The sequence below is a fragment of the Vitis vinifera genome, chromosome 17 (assembly GCF_030704535.1).
Source record: "Vitis vinifera cultivar Pinot Noir 40024 chromosome 17, ASM3070453v1".
NCBI lineage: Eukaryota > Viridiplantae > Streptophyta > Magnoliopsida > Vitales > Vitaceae > Vitis > Vitis vinifera.
Window position 1 is genome coordinate 7,457,417 of NC_081821.1, and position 21,285 is coordinate 7,478,701.

The 21,285-nt window shown below is 40.4% G+C and overlaps 1 protein-coding gene across 13 annotated transcripts in view; it reads left to right on the plus strand.

The window, feature by feature from the left end:
* LOC104882305 (uncharacterized) overlaps positions 1-21,285 on the plus strand; it is a 32,445-nt gene that overhangs the window by 1,440 nt on the left and 9,720 nt on the right. For 7 of the 13 annotated variants that reach the window (XR_009464607.1, XR_009464616.1, XR_002032234.2 and 4 more), the window contains exons 4-5: positions 7,363-7,443; positions 19,816-20,569. The gene's annotated coding sequence lies outside the window, so the exon portion shown is untranslated. Of the gene's footprint in view, positions 1-3,309; positions 4,167-7,362; positions 7,444-19,815; positions 20,570-21,285 lie in introns of those variants that run through there. The other 6 variants (XR_009464611.1, XR_009464608.1, XR_009464610.1 and 3 more) reach the window with 6 other exon arrangements.

Consider the following 21,285-nt stretch of genomic DNA (forward strand, 5'->3'; position numbering starts at 1 on the left):
TCTTCAACCTAGTATGGGAATGTGTTTAGCCTCGTAATGACTATCTGTCTATTTGACCCATCAATCCCATGAAACACGAGAACATTATATTTACATGAAAAGTAATTATAGTATCTCATATCAAATAAGGGAAGTATATATACATTTAAAAGTTCATCTTAATCAAGTTGTGAGAGCCCATTAGGCAGACGTTGTGTCTTTATAGATTAGAGAGATGATAATTATGATATCTCACATCAAATATGAGAAAAAAATTATTATCTTAAAGTCATGAAAATCCTTTGAGTCAAGAGCAAATAATACTTATAGGGTTGAAAGCAGGTTGCTACATATTATCCCTTTCTATATGCCCATAAAAATGATAATGGTTGAATATTAAAAACTTTTGCATTTAGTGCATATCAATCATTTTTAATACATCTATAAGTAAGGTGAAAAGCAAAAATTGTGGCAAATTAGGATGATTATTTTTTAATAACCTTGGTATATGTTAAAAAGCAAATTACATGCATGAGATGAGACTCTTTTAATAAGTGATCGAAATATTCACTCATAAACATATATGGTAGGTACCACATAAACATTGGGATGTAAATAGAGATTTTTCCTCCTTAATCAATAAAAGGATTCTCTATCAAAATTTGGTAAAGCTGTTTAATCAAATATGAGTGGTTCTGCCTAAGAAAATATTGAGTAACTTAAGCCAACTTTATGACAACCAAACTTGAGTAACTTAAGTGAATTCCATCACTATCAAACTCACCTTTATATTTCCTTCCTTTTAGAAACAATATTGAGTATTAAATTAAGCCAATTTAATCACTACTTTCCTTCATATTTCCTTACTTTCCTCAAAAATATTGAGTGACCTAAGGCAACTCTATCACTACCAATTTTTCCTTCATGTTTCGTTCCCTTTTTGAGAAAATATTGACTTGACTTGAGTCAATTTCATAAAGATCGATCTGAAAATTTTGAAAACCCACTTGGTTAGTTTGGTTTTCAAAATAGGTTTTGTTTTTAATTTATTTATTGTCAACCCAAATCATTCTTACATTTTAAGATTTATATATAATTGTTTAAATTTGATGAGTATATATATATATGACTATTAAATTAATTCATTATTCTATAGTTAAATTGATTTTTTAATGTATACATTATATTTTGGGCTAAAAATTTTAAATACATTTAAAATTTCAAATCCAAGTTACTTTCAATTAGTTTTAAAAATAAATTAGATTTAAGGTCTAAATTAACTTGCATCCACCCGATCATCTGAATCAAACGTAATCAGCCCTGCTTCGATTTGATTTTTTCATTACTAAAAAGTTGGTTTGGTTTTGAATATTTAACAATAAACCAATCATATCGACTTGACTAGGTTTTTTCCAAAAATCAATGGAATTGCACATTTTTACACCTTTATCAAATCATTTTTCCCTTCAAATTACGGAAGTACGAAACTTTATACCATATAATTATATTGTCATTAATTATAATCATCATAATACCTTTAATAGCAATAGTATATTTATACCATAGAAAGACTACTTTTAGGATATATGAGAATGAGGAAAAAGAAATTGGAAGCCTTAAAGATTTAAGTAAAAACTAAGAATGAGACATTAGTTTTCCACATTTTTTATTTTTGAGAAAAATACTGAGTGACTTAAGCCTCATCACCAAACTTTTCCTTCCTCTCTAGGAAATATTTAGAGATTAAGGCTACCAATATATCTTATGTTTCCTTTGCAAAATATTGGGTGAATTTAGCCATGTCAATTATTACCAAACTTTGCTTATCTATTCCTTCTCAAAAAATTGAAGTGTTGTGCCAACTATACATTACTATCACTACTGGATGGACGGGCTAGGAGACACGTGCCTACACTAAAAACTAAATTACTATTTTTATGAATTTTTTGTGGTTATAAATGGAATATTCGTAATATTGTTTTTATTTAAATTTGTTTTACAATAACTTGTAGAAATGATTTAAAGTTGATATTAAATGTGATACACCATTATGAATTTTAATATATGTTTGGTCTATTGGATGTCAAGATGTGTAATAAAATGTTTTATTTAATGCTTAATTGATGGCAAGATATAAAAGTAAATAAGACATTATTGTTGGTGCATAACCAATAAGGAATGTTCAGTTAGCCTCCAAAGCTTAGACGATAGTTCGACTTGTACATAGGAATGTTTGGATGAGTTTTTTGAGCACATCACTCCAACACTTAAGTAAGAAAGGGAAGACTTGAGCAATAAAAGAGTTTTTTGGAAAAGTGGCAGCACACTTTTTCTTATAGCCAAGGGTGACTATTTATTCTGGCTTAATTGTAACATCTTCTTAGGTGTCTTGGTGTATTTGATTATGTTTGATTGTACATTACCGTCTTTAATATCAATGATTATCAGCTCACAACGGTTGTCATATCTTGATAAGCTTTAAAAGATTAATGCTTTAGCCTCATAACTACTATGTCAATCAAGACACTTGATGTTTATTGTAATTAATGCTTATCATCGGCGTATTCAATGCCTGATTGGTTTTGTATTCGTCTGTTATCTTTGGGTTAGACAAACAAACCTACTTGACCTTGTGTGGTGCTATTAGGCTATGACCTAGACGACTCTAAGTGTCCCACAATTATCACTAAAAACCTTAAACAACATGTAAAAACTCGAGTTGCTTATAGGCTTGGAGTGGGCTAAGAATTCCTAACCAAATCTCAAGTATAGTCAACAAAAGTCGAATATATGAGTAGACAAGTTTAACATGATTTAACCTTTCAATCCATCCAAATTACATCCTTAGAAAATGAAATTGTTTTTCTTTGAATGGTTTGTGCACAAAATAGAACAAAATAAAATGTATGATTTTATTGTAACATCCATATATAGAAAATTTTCAATTTTATTATTATAGAGAGAAAAATTATTAAATAGATGCATAAGGAAATAAAACTTATTTCTTAAATTTATTATATATATATATTTTTTATAAAATAAATGTTGGATAAAACGATTTAAGTATGTATTGTTTGGTATTGCTTAAAACCAAATATAACCTAAACTTTCTAAAATGAAAGAAAAAAAATAAACACTTAAGTGTAGTGCTATATTTTTTTTAAAAATATTTTGACATTTCTTATAAATTATAATTTTTGAATATTTTATTATCTATTAATGCTCATTAATTTTTTGTCATTTTTTTAATGGATTTTTCTTAATGATTATAAGTAGAATTCATTAATTGTTTTTTTTTTTTTTGTTTAAATTTGATATGAATGGGTTCAGGTATCCGTATCGTGTTGGTGGTTGTGTGTGGTCGAGAGAGGGCGGGCAGGTGCACGGAAGAGTTATGGCAAATGAGTATTGCGCAGATGTGTTTGTTCGGACGAATTTGGTTAATTGGTATGCAGCAAGTGGGGAGATGATGGGGTGCGAGCCGGTGGATGGAAGAGTTGTGGTATATTGCAAATGTGTCTGTTCGGACGAGTTTGGTTAATTTGTATGCACCGAGTGGGGGAGTTGATGGGGTGCAAGCAGGTGGATGGAAGAGACGGCAAATGGGTATTGCGTAAATGTGTTTGTGTCGACGAATTTGGTTAATTTTATGAGCCGAGTGGGGGAGATGATGGGGTAAGAAAGGCACACCGGATGCTTGTAGAAATGGCTGATAGGAATATGGTGAGTTGGAATTCATTGGTTGCAGACTATGTAAGGCGTCGGGATGTTGATAAGGCACTGAGGATTTTTTATGAGATGCCGGAGATGTGTTATCTCATGGCTAATCATGAATGCAGGATGAGTACAAAGTGGGATATTTGTTTGGGTTATTTGGTTAAAGACCCCGTATTTGCAAGAATAACCCATCCCTTAAAAGGTGAAAAAAAAGAAGGATCAATTAAGACAAAAATACCCCTCCTTTTTACCAAGGCACCTTTACTTTTCCTTCTGTTTTATGGCATATTAGGTTTTTATTTTTCTATTTAATCATCTAGTTGCTCGTTCTCTTTGTTTTCCTGTAGAGAAAAAGTCTCGTTATTGTTTTATCTATTCTTTATTCTTGGTCACGAAAAGATGTTAAAAATATAAGCAACCAACAATTTATTTTTTATATTATTATATTATTTCTTTCCGTTTCTTGAAAATATAATACCTCACTTCACCATTATAGGTAAAAAACAGAGGCTCCACTATCACTTATATCTTTACACTCAAAGTCTATATATCCTGTTGGAAATAACAAAGATTGAGTAATTCTAAAAAACATCCATTGTAGAGTTGTGCTACCACAAAAAGTCAACGACCAACAGAAAGACCAAAAAATGAGAGAATTCGTTTAGGTGGAGATGTTAAGCACACACGATGCTGTGGTAGATGTGGTGATTATGTGTACAATAGAAAAACATGCAAACGATTAACCCCATTACATCCTAGAAGTGAACATAGTTGCGTTAATATTGTTGAGAGTAATATCAACATCCAAGAATTCTCCTTACAATTAGTTCATCAATCACTTTAATAATGTTACCATATAATTTCTTACTTGGGGATGGTTTAGCCATGTATCTACACTTTTTTTTTATAGGGGTATGATGGATTGGAATTTTTTTGTATATGTTTAAAGCAATTTTTTTGAATGATTGATTGAAATTTTAAGTTAATGTTTTAGTTTTATCATATAAATTAATTGACTAAATTAAACTATGGTTAAGTTAGAGGTCATCATTAACCTAAAATTAACTATGGTTGAGTTACATTAACAAAAAACTCAATTGTGGTTCACTTCACAGTCAAAATTTTCATTTGAACTTAACAGTGGTTGAGTTGCATTAACAAATAATTTAACTGCAGTTAAGCTTATAGTTATAATTTTTACCTAAACTTAACAATGGTTGAGTTGTATTAATAACGAACTTAACTATGGTTAAGTTCATAGTCAAAATCTTCATTTGAACTTAAAAGTGGTTGAGTTGCATTAATAAATAACTTGATTGTAGTTAAATTCATAGTCAGCATTTTCACTTGAACTTAACAATTGTTGAGTTGCATTAACAAATAACTTAACTATGGTTAAGTTGACAATTATAGTTACATTACAAAAATTGTAACTTTGAAAATCAAGTCAAATTCATCTGAAATAACGATCAACCTTCAACAATAGATAAACCTATTACATAGTCAAATTCAAACCCATTACATAGGCAAAATTTTGAAGTAGAATAATTCAGCTGTCATTTTCTCTCGAAACTAATCAATACAGGCACCAGTTAGTGAATTGAATGGATGATCATGCATGGTTTATAATTGATCCTTCAACTCGTCAAGTTGTTTTATAAGCATGGTTTGATCATGTCCAAAGTACTCAACTCTATGACCTCCACCTAAGGAACTACTACCATCCCTTGATGGCTCTCCATAACCATAATTTGATGGTCCCTCGTTTGAGCAGGCAGATTGCGAATATCTCATGCCTTCTCCAATATCTGTTCTTGGGTTTCTCCGAAACCCTTCCACCTCACCTTTTTCCCCAAATTGCCAATTAGAACTTTGCTTTGATCTCTGGGATGTGCTTGCATTTTGGACATGGGACTTCAATTCCTCGGTTTCCTTTTCCATCTTTATACCACCCAATTCATCTCTATTTATGTTCATATCAAGAGCAGTCTCGACAACTCATTTATCAGCTCTATCCTTAGAATGATCCCGACTTTTCTTAGTATTTGAACCCCTTTTACCAAAATTCAAAGAACTAGCATTTGACTTGACATCTACATCAAAAATATCACTTGAGTTATTGAAATTCTTTGTTTCATTTTCCAATAAATTCCTAGATTTCAAGGAAACTCTTTCAGCCCTTTCTTCATTGGACGTCTCTGATGAAGTGTCTGTGCCAGATTTTCTATTATTTTTCTCTATAAATTAAAAGAAAAAACAATCAAACCCTCAAATTACTGAAAAAACCTCTCAACACTCCGTTTGTTTTTCCACAAAATGGTCGAAAGAAAAAAAAAACTAAACCCTAGGGCCTCACGTTTTACACTATTCTGATTTCAAAAAAATGAAAAAGAAAAAAGAAAACAAATCTCTACCAAATAGTTGAATTAGCAAATGGCACAAAAAGAATTCAAGATTTTGATTCATTTTCTTCTCTCGTGAATTTTCTCAACAACCAAATAATGGTAAAGGAGAAACAAAGAGTGAAAGAAATTGAACAAAACACCTCTAAAACTCTGTTTATTTGAAGAGAAAACATATGAAATTAAAGAAATTGAACCCTCTTGTCTTAACCAAGCCAAATAGTTGCATCAGTAAATGGCAAACAAATGATCCAATAATTTGACTATTGCTCTTTCCCATTATTTTCTCCGCAACCAAACAGGGGTTAAAGAGAAAAATCAGTAATAGAATTGAAGAAACCGTAAAATTTGACCCACCCCAATAATTGCTTGGGCAAACAACACCCAAATAATTCGAGATCTCTACTTCTTTTCATTTCCCATTCTTTTTTTTCGTAAGTCGAACAAATGGTAAAAGAAAAAAAAATAGTAATAAAATAAGAGTTATTTGGTTAAGATGAGTTTTATGTTCTGTGCACCAAAGAAAGAGAATGAAGTAGAAAAAGAAGATAAGATTTTTTTTTTGGGTGGAGTTGTTATGGAAATGAAGCAAAAGAGAAAAAGTTGTAAGTGTTGGAGAGAAATAAAAAGAGGGGTATTTTTGTCTCAACCAGGTCATTTTTTGTGCTTTTTGACCGGTAGGTTATTTTTACTATGAGGATTATTTTTACCCCTTTAACCAAATAACCCTATTTGTTTCATAAGATGGACAAGGTCTGGCATGGAATTAGACCAGGTGCCTTTGGTGGCTGCTTTGTCAGCCTGTGCTGAATTTGGGGGACTTGAATTTGTCAAGTGGATCCACTTGTACATTGATAAGAGATTGCATGTTGGGAATCAACCATTGCTTGTGTCTTTGAATAATTCGCTCATACGCATGTATGCCAGCTGTGGTCTAATTGATAAAGCTTACAGAGTCTTCATAGGGATGCAACAAAGAAACATTGTTTCTTGGAATACCATGATCACAGGTTTTGCAAATCAAGGCTATGGGGAAGCAACTCTTTGTGTGTTTTGATGGATACAGAGCTTGGGAATGAATGACACAATACGTTATACAATAACCTTCATTAGAGTTCTGTGTGTCTGAGGCCATTCTGGATTTTTTGACCAGGTCCATCATTTTTGTTTTGAGTTCAGAATCTGGGGAGATCCTGATTTGGGTGGGTCACAATATATTGAGGTTTGATTATGTTTGAATTTGGGAGTTGGGGAGATTGGTTAGGTACCATCAGAGCCCAAGTGTTTAGTAGATTACTTGGCATTGTTGATTCAGAGGTTTGGCAGGAGAGCTGGGGATATGAAGGTACCACAGCTTCAGTTTGTTTTCTCTTTTGATGAAAATTTGAGCTTTTTTTTTTTGCCTCCTGGGAAAATCTGCTAAAGATAAAAAGTTCTTAAATTACATAAACAATTTCTTTCATAAATAAATCAAAATAAATCTTTTTCTTATTTTATGTTTTTGTGAATTATAAACATTTTCAATTCCTTCAATTTAGGTATTTCCTTTGAAATCATTGTAGGGACCCCTCCCCTTGGGAAACACGTGGCACGCAGCTCATGGTGACGCGTGGCACGTATTATCAGCCGGACCATCATCATCCGGATTCCCCTAAAGATATGCATGGTGCAGTTATCCTATCCGGACCCCCTCAAGAAAAGGCAAACGACGTTTCAGCTTCTCCTATCCAAGGAAGAGCAAACGACGCTGGCAGAGTGTAGACATCCGGATAGTCTCCACAACACATCCGGATAATCAGCATGAGCCATCCGGATATAAATCGTCTGGATGGTCAATTAAAGTAAAGCGAGTCTTACACGCAATCACAACAAGCAGCCATGGCCCACATCCCATCACCTGCAGAATGAGAAGACAAGAGGAAGTGACAGCAAGTCACTTCCCACGATCATTCTACATGATCGCTTCCCACGATCTCTGACAGCCGCATCACCTACCATGGTCTCTGACAGCCATTCGTAGGATGATAGTGCTCCTACTGACACCTATTATCATCATCACAACATAAAATATCTCATCACCATTAATGAAAGGAGCAGTACCCCTGAAGCTGTATATATATGCCTTCACACGAAGAAGAAAGGGGATCCCCCCCTGGTAACCTCTTGATACCTAGTAAAAGGCCAACTGATTTATATATCTCTCTTTCACCATGGCTAACAAGACCATCGGAGGGTGCGTCCGGACTCCCTGTCCGGATGCCTTTTGCAGGTGCAACCGCTGAATCAAGAACCCCTTGTGTGTTGAGAATCACGTGTCCATCCATCTGGCAGCAACGTGGACCATTAAATACGCGAGATCGCAACATTGGCGCCGTTTGTGGGAAACTTTTACTTTTTATTCTGATTCAGTCACTAGCAAAGATGGCCACACCTTCCCAAAGTCGATCATCTGGTAGAAAGGAGGAAGATAATCACGAATGGCGTCAGGCCATTGAAAAAAGACAGTTGGCGAGCGAAAAACAGCTAAGAGCTCTCCTCCAGGAGACGGAGAGGTTAAGGGAAGAAAACGCGGTGTTACGCATTCAAGCCTCAACGTCAGGTCCTCCTCGTCGTCAGCGTTCAAGAGGCCAGGTGGCAAACTCAAGGCCAGAGTCAGAATCAATATATCCTGGGTCAACAGGAGCTGTCCCAGGAGCATACAACACAAGGCCCCATGAGCCACGCACACCCATGCCTCGAGCTCCCCGTGAGGAAAGCTCAGATTCCACTCATTTTTCCAGCAAAAAGACAACGTGATAGAAAATCACAGTTATCAAGTTCTATGCGCGCAAGACTAGGCCCACAAGAGCCTGGGAGATCAAGGCCACCAGTAGCCACAACCCGGGCACCACGCCCCGATCCTATGATCGTTCCCATGGTGCAGAACGTACCTCCGCATCGTGACCCCATGGTCACCCCAGCGATGCGGAACGTTCACTCACACCTAGCGGAACGACCAGCTGGGAGAAACCTCCCAAACGAGCCACCCATTGGCTCCATTAGCAAAAGGCTGGATGACATGCTCTCCACGCCCTTTTGCTCTCATATCACCCATTACGAGCCCCCAAGGGGATTCCCCGTACCAAAGTTTTCCACATACGATGGAACCAACGATCCCTTCGATCACATCATGCACTATCGACAGCTCATGACGCTCGATATTGGCAACGATGCATTGCTATGCAAAGTATTCCCCGCCAGCCTTCAAGGGCAGGCCCTCTCATGGTTTCATCGTCTACCTCCTAACTCTGTTGACAATTTCAGGGACCTCTCTGAAGCATTCGTGGGACAGTACTTGTGCTCCGCTCGACACAAACAGAATATCAGCACCCTCCAGAACATAAAAATGAGAGACAACGAATCCTTGAGGGAATTTGTGAAACGATTTGGCCAAGCCGTACTCTAAATAGAGGTTTGCAGCATGGATGCTGTCCTACAAATCTTCAAGAGAAGCATCTGTCCAGGCATTCCATTTTTCGAATCGCTGGCCAAAAAGCCTCCTACAACGATGGACGATTTGTTCAGACGTGCTAACAAATATTCAATGCTCGAAGATGACGTACGTGCAGCCACTCAGCAAGTTTTGGTTGCCGGACGGGCTTCTAGAGATAACGCGGACAGACATGCCAAACCTCCGGACCGGCCAAAACCAGTTGACCGGAGGCAGGACTGGCCGAGTCGTCCGGATAGGCCGCCCATCACACCCCTATCCGTACCATACGAAAAACTTCTCCCAATGATCCAGGGGTTGTCCGACTTCAGGTGGCCTAGACCCCTCGAAACGGACCCATCCATAAGAGACCGCAGCAAGAAATGCGCCTTCCACAAAGACCATGGTCATACAACAGAGACATGTCGGTCCCTCCAGTATCTAGTTGAAAGGCTCATCAAAGCAGGACATTTAAAATAGTACATCCGCTCAGATACTGAAGGAAGGGACGTATCTCAACATCATAACTCGGGGCCCCAGTCGCCCCCAAGGCTGTCATAAACTATATCAATGGGGGCCCATCTGACGAGGAATACGATTCCAGGCGGAAAAGGCAGAAATTGCTGCAGGCCGCGTCAATACGCGAACGCATTAATTCCATCCGGCCGGGTCTTACTGGAGAGGGCCCTCGCCCCATAGATGGGACAATCATTTTCCCACCAGTAGATCCCACCCGGACGCTACAGTTACATCGCGACGCCCTCATCCTCTCCCTATAAATAGGAGATTTCGATGTAAGACGTATCTTGGTTGACCCAGGTAGTTCAGCCGATCTGGTGCAAGCATCAGTCATTGGCCATATGGGACATAGTCTCGCGGGTCTCGAAAACCCCGGACGAATCTTATCCGGATTCAACGGATCATCAACCACATCCTTAGGAGACATTATACTGCCGGTCCAAGCTGGCCCAGTCACTCTCAACGTGCAATTCTCAGTGGTACAAGAGTTATCATCTTTCAATGTCATCTTGGGACGCACATGGCTTCACTACATGAAAGCCATCCCTTCCACATATCATCAAATGGTGAGTTTCCTCACCGACGAAGGGCAAACTGACTTGTATGGCAGCCAATTAGCCACTCGCCAGTGCTATCAAATAGCACGTGAAGTAGTCGCTAACCAGGAGGATGCGTCTCCCCCTGAACCTAGCGTTGCGCACGATCAATAGCAATTATTGGGTCCGGCGGACAAAGATCCCCCGGTAGCAGATCCCTTACAAACAATCCAAATTTCGGAGGAAAACGATCACCTCACAAACATCAGTTCCCTCATGACACAAGAAGAAACTCAGGACATGCAAAAAATCCTTAAACATAACCATGACATCTTCGCGTGGGCACATTCTGACATGAAGGGAATTCATCCCTCCATTGCATCTCACAGGCTTAACGTCTTTTCAACTACCAGACCCGTCCGGTAGAGGATCAGGCGCTTCCACCCGGATAGACAAAGAATCATCCGGAACGAGATTGATAAATTGCTCGAAGTCGGATTCATCAGAGAAGTTTCTTATCCGGATTGGTTGGCAAATGTAGTGGTGGTACCAAAGAAAGAGGGCAAGTGGCGAGTCTGTGTTGATTATACCAATCTCAATAACGCATGTCCAAAAGACAGTTTTCCCTTACCACGAATAGATCAAATTGTGGATTCCACTTCCGGGCAAGAAATGCTCTCTTTCTTGGATGCCTTCTCCGGATATCACCAGATTCCCATGTCTCCGGATGACGAAGAAAAGACAGCATTCATAACACCACATGGCCTCTACTGCTACAAAGTCATGCCATTCGGACTCAAGAATGCTGGCGCCACTTATCAGAGATTAATGACTAAAATCTTCAAACCCCTAATAGGCCACACGGTAGAAGTGTATATTGATGACATTGTGGTTAAAAGCAAAACCCGAGAGCAGCATGATCTTCACTTACAAGAAGTTTTTTACCTCTTGCGAAGGTATGGCATGAAGCTAAATCCTTCTAAATGCGCCTTTGGAGTAAGTGCTGGCAAGTTCCTGGGATTTATGGTCAGCCAGAGAGGCATAGAAGTCAGCCCGGATCAAGTCAAGGCAGTCATGGAAACACCCCCTCCTAGGAACAAAAAAGAGTTGCAGCGCCTCACAGGCAAACTCGTTGCATTAGGGCGTTTTATAGCCCGCTTCACTGATGAGTTGCGACCCTTCTTCTTGGCGATACGAAAAGCTGGAACGCATGGGTGGACGGATAGTTGCCAAAACGCGTTGGAAAGAATTAAACATTGTCTTATGCATCCACCCATCTTGAGCAGCCCCATCCCAAAGGAGAAGCTATACATGTATCTGGCTGTCTCAGAATGGGCAATCAGCGCCGTTCTATTCCGCTGCCCTTCACCAAAGGAGCAGAAACCTGTCTACTATGTCAGCAGGGCATTGGCAGATGTAGAAACCAGGTATTCAAAAATGGAGCTAACAGTCTTAGCTCTTTGAAGTGCTGCCCAAAAGCTCCGCCCCTATTTTCAAGCCCACCCAGTGATTGTACTGACCGACCAACCCCTTCGTAGCATTCTGCACAAACCAGATTTAACTGGGCGAATGCTACAATGGGCCATCGAATTGAGCGAATTTGGAATCGAATTCCAACCCAGATTATCCAAAAAAGGCCAAGTAATGGCCGACTTTGTGCTCGAATATTCACGAAGACCCAACCAGCACCACGAATCAAGTGAACAGGAGTGGTGGACACTACGAGTTGACGGAGCCTCACGCTCATCAGGCTCTGGAGTTGGGCTCTTACTACAGTCCCCAACTGGGGAACATCTGGAGCAAACCATCCGGCTGGGATTCTCCGCGTCTAACAATGAAGCAGAATACGAGGCCATCCTGTCCGGATTGGACCTCGCCTTTGCTCTATCCGTCTCCAAACTCCGGATCTACAGCGACTCGCAACTAGTGGTAAGGCACGTCCAGAAAGAATATGAGGCTAAGGACGCACGCATGGCGCGATACTTGGCCAAAGTAAGAAGCACCTTACAGCAATTCACCGAGTGGACAATCGAAAAAATTAGGCGAGCTGACAATAGGCACGCTGACGCTTTGGCCGGCATAGCTGCTTCCCTCCCTATCAAAGAAGTCATTCTACTGCCCATACATGTGCAAGTCAATCCCTCTGTCACAGAAGATTCCACTTACAACACCATTGAGGCAAACCAAACGGATGATCAAGAATGGACGCATAATATTGCAGAATATCTCCGGGCAGGCACTTTACCCTAAGATCCTAAACAAGCACACAAAATCCGGGTGCAAGCTGCCCGTTTCACCCTGATCGGGGGACACCTGTACAAACGATCTTTCACAGGGCCTTATCTTCGCTGTCTTGGGCATTCAGAAGCCCAGTATGTGCTAGCTGAATTACATGAGGGAATATGCGGAAATCATACGGGAAGACGATCCCTGGCACATAGAGCTCATTCACAAGGATACTATTGGCCAACAATGAAGAAAGACGCATCAGCATATGTCCAAAAGTGTGATAAATGTCAAAGATACGCTCCCATTCCACATATGCCATCAGCAGCATTGAAATCGGTCTCAAGCCCATGGCCTTTCGCGCAGTGGGGCATGGACATAGTGGGACCCCTCCCAGCAGCACCTGCCCAAAATAAATTCCTTCTTGTCGCCACTGATTACTTTAGTAAATGGGTAGAAGCTGAAGCATATGCAAGTATCAAAGATAAAGATGTCACCAAATTCGTATGGAAGAACATTGTTTGCCGCTTTGGAATTCCCCAAATCATCATAGCTGACAATGGTCCACAATTTGACAGCATTGCATTCAGGAATTTCTGTTCGGAATTGAATATCCGGAATTCATACTCCACGCCACGTTATCCTCAAAGCAATGGGCAAGCGGAAGCCACAAACAAAACTCTAATCAATGCCTTAAAGAAAAGGCTTGAGCAAGCCAAAGGGAAGTGGGTGGAGGAGCTACCTGGCGTCCTGTGGGCCTATCAAACCACACCCGGACGGCCGAAAGGAAACACTCCTTTCGCCCTCACATATGGAATGGATGCAGTCATTCCCACTGAAATAGGTCTTCCTACTACCCGGACCAATGCAGCAAAACAAAAAGATGCCAACACGGAACTAGGAAGAAATTTGGACTGGGCAGACGAAGTCAGAGAAAGCGCGGCCATCCGGATGGCAGATTATCAACAAAGGGCATCAGCGCATTACAATCGAAAAGTCAGGCCCAGAAACTTCAAAAATGGTACGCTAGTACTTAGAAAAGTTTTTGAAAATACTACTGAAGTAGGCGCTGGAAAGTTCCAAGCCAATTGGGAAGGACCCTACATAGTGTCTAAGGCAAACGAAAATGGAGCCTATCATTTACAAAAGCTAGATGGCACTCCATTACTTAGACCATGGAATGTGTCCAATTTAAAGCAGTACTATCAATAAAAAGTGTACACAAGTGCAAAATGAGAAAGAAGTATGTTTTTATTGATATGAATAAGTATAATTACAAAGAGATCTCCGGACCACAAAAAGACAGAAGGAAAAATTACAGCAGAAAAATTGCAAAAAGAGATAACTATCAGGGAGCGGGCTTCTCATAGAGCTTCTTTTCTTCACCCGGAGGAATTGAAGGGGTATCTCGCTTGATGCCGTTCTTCTTCATGCAGCAGCGATACCCAAAGATAAACGTATCATCCACTTGCTGCTGGTAGTCCGCTGCAAGTTCCTCCCTTTCCACAGCAAACTCCAGTTCAAGTTCTTCTTTTTGCACATCCAGGCGCAGCTGCAAGTCTTCCTTCTGTTTCTTTTCATTCGAAACTTCGGTCCAGAGTTGACTCACTTCATCCCTCAGCCGGGCTGCCTCACCTTCCGCCTCATGTAGGCGACCCGCAGTTGATTCTTCGCGACTCTTCGCCTCAGCCAACTCCACTCGGAGGGCTTCATTTTCCTCTCGCATGGTGGATAAATTGGCCTCAGCCTCCTCCATTCTCAGACGCAGCTGATTTTCAATCTCTTGGCGCCGAGAGGAGAAGGTCCTCATATAGTCTGCAGTCTGCAACAGCTGAGTAAAAAGATCGTGTTGTTGAGACATGCTGCGGAGGCCCCTCACCAGCTGACACGCAAACAAGAAAAGCAAAGACATAAATCATACTACAACAAACACATCAGTGCAACAAAAAGTCAAAAAGCAAAAACACAAGACAACGATATACCGTTTCTATCATATCAAACATCTTAGCAGAAGGCTTGATGACTTTCCAGTCGGGTGTAATCTGCTTTAACTTAACTTCCAACTCCGCGTAGCTGAAAGGGCTAGCAGGAGCGGCATCGTCAGCAGGATCTTCCTCAGATGAGGAAGCAGAAGGTAACTCTTGTCTCGGAATCGGAACCCCCACATCTTCGTCCGGACACATATGTCCGGATGCATCTTCAGCCGGAAGTATTGCCGGGGCAGCTGAGGTCTCAGTTGCCATCTCCACCTCGCCTCCGTCCGGATGAGCGTCATGGGCAGAAGCACAGCTAATTTCAATCTCTTGCTGCCGCTCTTGAAGCCGCCCAAGCAGTCCGGACCGTAGATCGCGCGTCGAACGCGGCTTCTTTGAAGGAGACCCTTTCACCGGAACTATGGCCAAGCGATCCGGGTCGTCGGAAGGCTGACTTTGGCTTTCTGCCCCCGCCTCCTCCAACGGGGTCGTTTCAGCTGCATCAGCATCCGGATTAAGGTTGCCCGGACGGTTGATAGATGCAGCTTCCTCAGCCATGTTAGCCAGACGCGCAACCGCGGCCAAGGAAGTGCCCGAATGGTTCAACCCCGACATGCGTCCGGGGCCGCTTGAGATAGAATGCGGAGCAGCGTTTACTGGCTCCTCTATCATTACTTCCCCCTCATAGGTAATTTGCGGGGGAGGGAACTCCTTGGGAGGAGTGGGTTCCTTCACATCCTTCCCATGCTTCTTCACCAGCTTCCTCCTTTTTATTGGAGTTTTCTTGGGAGGAGAGTCCGGACCCCGCTTCTGTCTGAGAGCCTTCCGGATAGTGCCTTCATTTTTTTTCTGATCTCGATCCTCCAAGAGCTTTCGCCGTCTTTCACCATCAGCCTCTTTAGCTTCCTGGTACAGGGGGAGCTCCTTCAGAGTATAATGCTCCCCAGGTACTATTTCATCCTTTGCTAGTTTCCTGGGGAGAATATTGATAACATATTCCTGGGACTCCCGGACGACCGCTATCAAATTCCGCGCGGAAAGCAATGTCTTGTAGGCCCTCTCCTTGGGATCTATCTCGAATAATTTACAAACACAGGCGAATGATGCCTTTTCCACCCAATCCACAAGGTGGCCCCTCAATTCCAGACCTGCATTAACAGTAACAAAAGGTGAGAGTTTCGTCCAAGAAAATCAGCAAAAAAATCAGCAAAGTAAAATCCGGACAAAGAATCTCAAAACAAGAATACCCGGAATTTTTAAGGTATAATTTGGAGAAAAGGGCCTCGACGCACGCTCCGATAGCCCCGCCCATCCACCCCGGACTGCCACCAGCCTCTTCGCCCCTCCCTTTGTCGAATCTGGCAGCTCTGTCACCACTTGAAGGGAGGGCAGGTGCGCGGACACACTAAAGATATCATTTTTTGCTTTCTTCAGGGAATAGATAAAGAACACTTCCAGAAGCGTAAGGTCGAGGCTGTACAGCATGTTGATGATGCTGCATCCCATCAGCACCCGGACAAGGTTGGGGTGAATAAAGATGGGTGGAATCTGAGAGAAGTGGAGGAATTCCTTGAACAACGCCGGCAGAGGAAATCGAAGCCCCGTGTTGAATTGTTCCTTTGTGAAGAGGATAACGTTTTCTTCACCTTTCTCAGTAGGCATAGCCGCCTCCTCCTTCACCAAGTTTATATACACGTCATTTGGGATGCAGAACCGCTCCCGGAATTCCTTCACATCTAATTTGTCTATCGCCTTTTCGCCAGCCTCGTTGACCCGGGCAGATGAAACAGTCTTTTTTGGAGCCATTTCTTACCACAAAGCCAAACCAAAATCTACATACAAAAGCAATGCAACGGTTCAAACCAAGCAGTCAGAAAATACACATACCCTAACCCAAAGCAAGCCAGAAACCAAGTTTAAAGAACCAGCAAACGCAACCAAATGAATGACAGTAGCAAAGAAGTACTTACCAAATAAAGCTCTGAAGAAGAAGAACGGTTACTATCTCGGTACAAAATCACCAGCAGCAAACAAACGAAGTCGCGATACAAAAACACCGGTACAAAAGAACTTTCGAAGTTTTTTCTCAGAGAAGCAAAGGGCGAAGAAAAAAACCAATAAAGAAGAAAGGCTCTCAAGAGAATGCAGTAGAAAAAAATGCAAAAAGAGGTACAGTGCCCTATTTATAGCAGGACAGCCCCTCGGAAAGCCAAACCAACAGCCATATTATCATTGAAACGACATATTGTCTGGGGATACACAGGGTCGGCGGCTCATCATAAATGCCTTTTTTGGCTTCCGCACCCCCACTCGCCACGTGGCCCAGTCAAACGAAGGGACCTCTTCAATTTTCAAAAGCCAGTTATTTTTAACCCGCCCATTTTTTCGGGCAAAATAGGCAAGTTAAAAAGGGGGGCAATGTAGGGACCCCTCCCCTTGGGAAACACGTGGCACGCAGCTCATGGTGACGCGTGGCACGTATTATCAGCCGGACCATCATCATCCGGATTCCCCTAAAGATATGCATGGTGCAGTTATCCTATCCGGACCCCCTCAAGAAAAGGCAAACGACGTTTCAGCTTCTCCTATCCAAGGAAGAGCAAACGACGCTAGCAGAGCGTAGACATCCGGATAGTCTCCACAACACATCCGGATAATAAGCATGAGCCATCCGGATATAAATCGTCTGGATGGTCAATTAAAGTAAAGCGAGTTTTACACGCAATCACAACAAGCAGCCATGGCCCACATCCCATCACCTGCAGAATGAGAAGACAAGAGGAAGTGACAGCAAGTCACTTCCCACGATCATTCTACATGATCGCTTCCCACGATCTCTGACAGCCGCATCACCTACCATGGTCTCTGACAGCCATTCGTAGGATGATAGTGCTCCTACTGACACCTATTATCATCATCACAACATAAAATATCTCCTCACCATTAATGAAAGGAGCAGTACCCCTGAAGCTGTATATATATGCCTTCACACGAAGAAGAAAAGGGATCCCCCCTGGTAACCTCTTGATACCTAGTAAAAGGCCAACTGATTTATATATCTCTCTTTCACCATGGCTAACAAGACCATCGGAGGGTGCGTCCGGACTCCCTGTCCGGATGCCTTTTGCAGGTGCAACCGCTGAATCAAGAACCCCTTGTGTGTTGAGAATCACGTGTCCATCCATCTGGCAGCAACGTGGACCACTGGATACGCGAGATCGCAACAATCATCACTTCCTTCATCCTACGTTTTCTCTCCTGGAAATCTCCATTTGTCCAAGTCTGTAAGAACTAGTGGAATCGCATGAATTTGAGAAGATATACATTTTTTAATCAAATTGGCATATGAAATTATAGGCATTGCTATTCTGAGGCACAATTCTACTCATCAAGAGTGCTTTCTGTTTGGTAACTTTCTGATTAAGTAAATTTCCACTTCTTTCCTACTCATGGAAGGTGTAGAGAATGTCTTCCAACCTTGTAATGAGGTAACCAATGCTCCTGTACTTGGTTTGTAACAATTTCAATACATTCCTCAAGTGGAGTCAAATGAAAAAAGAAAATTGGAAACATGAGTTGACTCGGTCATTGGCATCTGCCATGTATTCAATACTGATGCAAGCTATAAAGGTATCTGTATGTAGGCTGTGATCCTTCCCTAATTTCCTGTATTTTGCATTATCATTATTATTAATATGTTTTTTTAAAGTAAAAGAAACCATGTCATTGCATTGAAATAGTAAAGTACAAAGAAGGATATTCTGCAAGTACAAAAACCTCTATATGAAGTCTGATAAAAAAGACAGATAAGCGTATGCTAGTTCAAAAAGAAAATATCTGAAAACAACACTATGGTTAGGATGATGTTAGCTATAATTGATGGAGGTATAAAATCTCCTACAAAAGAAACCAAATATCTAGCTCCATGCTTTGCTAATGCATCCACTGTATGATTGCCTAAGAGGGCGGCCCAATTGAAGTCCATCAAAATTCGAGTCCTCTTTCTTTTTTTGTTGTCCATGATATGACAATAACAAAACTTCCTTCTACTAAGAGATTGGAGAAGTCCAAAGCTTTCTCCTGTAATAATCCTCCCAAATGAGCTAGAATCTCTACCTTTACAACGAAACCTTGATCCACAAGTTGAGAGAATACTCTTACCACTACAAAGTTATCCCTAAGCAACCCTCCAATCCCATGTTGCCCTAGATTACCCAGAGAACACTCATCAAAATTTAGCTTAATAAAATCCATCGGAGGTGGTAGCCAGTCAGAAAGTGTCTCTTTCGTCAACCTTGTGGTTTTGCACACTAGGTTCCAATCTAGTAGGATGAGGCTTGAAGAGATGCTTACAAAAGCTTCACTAGCAGAAGCCCAAGGGAAGAATAGAAGTAAAACAAGTCCTAAATTGCTTCCAAAGATGTCTACCTATCCTAAAAAATTCTTACATTTCCTTCACGCTGAATGTCCAAATCAAAGTGAGACCAGAAATGTGCTAAAGAGTCTGGTCTCAAGGAAGTCCCCCAAAACCTTTAAAGGATATAATCAACATATTTTCGACCCATAACTAATCAGTCCTCACAAGTTTGAATAGCCTATACCACAATGTAAAAGCTACAGGGCAATGTAAAAGGACATGATCTATAGACTCCTCACTCCCCCTACACGACACACTGTTTCAGTCTAAGAGCTTTATAAGGTTTTCGATGCTGAAGCAAGTCATTAGTATTGACCTTATTTTCCACGAGCCATGCAAGGGTTTGCTAAAATACATCATCATTATTATGTTAGTTGCAATACATCATCCTTAGTCACTATGCTATCTCAAATGCATCATCAATATCTATTGCATCACTGTTGAAATATCAGTGAATGAATTTTTGAGTTGCATAGAATTTTGAGTTCAAATTTTGGTCCTATATATTCGGGTTTTGGTTATATAAACATTAAATAAACTTTTAAATGTTGATTTATATCCAAATTCTTCTTTTCAGATAGCCATTTTTGCAACCTATTTTGGGCTTGGACAGCAGATTCACTGGTGATTGTCCTGTCTCTTCCTCTTAAATGTCTCTCTGGTCCATTTCCCTCAACCACTGTTTACTTTATCATTTAAATTATTCTTTGGGGGAAGATCTTGGTGTCAAGTTATATGTTCCAAGTTTTTACTTCAACTAACCCTTCATTAAAGTCAATTTATACTAGTATAACATTTAGTTTCTGCAATATTTAGTCTGCCTTTTGATGGTCAATTGATTCTCTCTCATCTGAAAATCTTTGTTGTATATTAGGTGATGTTTTTTTCTTCCAGTTTTCTTGAATATTCCTTTATGACATTATTTTCTGGTTTAGATGCTGTAGTTGACATGGATATTATACCCCTTTGTCATCCTGAATTTCTAACTCTAAACTTGGTTGCATCTTTATAATGTAGCATGCAAATGATATGGGGGTTGATAACATTAAGGAAATCTAACCTCTTTGGCAATCAAATATGGTGAAAAAGTCTAGCTGGCAGCTGCAATTACCTATTCCACTACGACAGTTTGGGAACAGAAAAGTATGTAGATTTTGTTATTGAAGAGTAGGGAAGTTACAAGGAAATCTCTTACTTTCTTTTGTCTTTCATTGAACCCAAGATTATTGGTTCCCTTGGAGTAATCTTTCTTGCCATGATTTTTCAGGAGCTTAGATTATGTTCGGATAAATCTGGAAGTTCTTTAGTGTTGTGCAATGGCTTTGTTCTTGGTAAATTTATAATCTTGCATACTATTCATTTTTGTTGTCCTGAATGATAAGTGTTGTCATTATATTCTCAGTTCTTTTAATAACTATATTCTCAAATTTGATAAACCAAGCACAAGTGCAATATTCACATTGTTGATTTTGCATGATTTATGCATACATAATTTTTCCATGCTCTGCATAACATTAATTACCTTATATTGCAGGCCATAAAAATGTCATGGTCTTTCTTGAACTTCAATAACAGTTAATATCCTATTGGAAGCCCAGTTTGTCGCATAATTATATTATCTTCATATCTTATACCGCACTCTGGTGCCATTTCAATTGCATTGTTCATTCTTGCCATTTTTATGTGCTATTTTTATTTCTTTTGCTTAAAATGCCCTAACCTTAGTTTTGAACCCCTATGGATCACCTCTTAACTGTCAGTAGCTTTCTGGGTCTTAGGATTGGCTCCATTGTTGTCAGTCTTTTTCATATTAATTTGAGGTATCAGTAAAGCATGTTGAACAATGTGAATAATAGCACAATCCTAGAATTGTGTAGGTCCCTCTGAGGAGGCGATGTCATAGCACAATTAGTTGATGAATTTTTTGGTCATTACATACTAGATGTTTTGCTGTAAAAGAAATGCCTATTGTGGGGAGATTTTTAATCACTGACACCAGTTAAGGCTTTTATTTTTATGCTAGCTCTGTGGATAGAGCCCCTGTTGT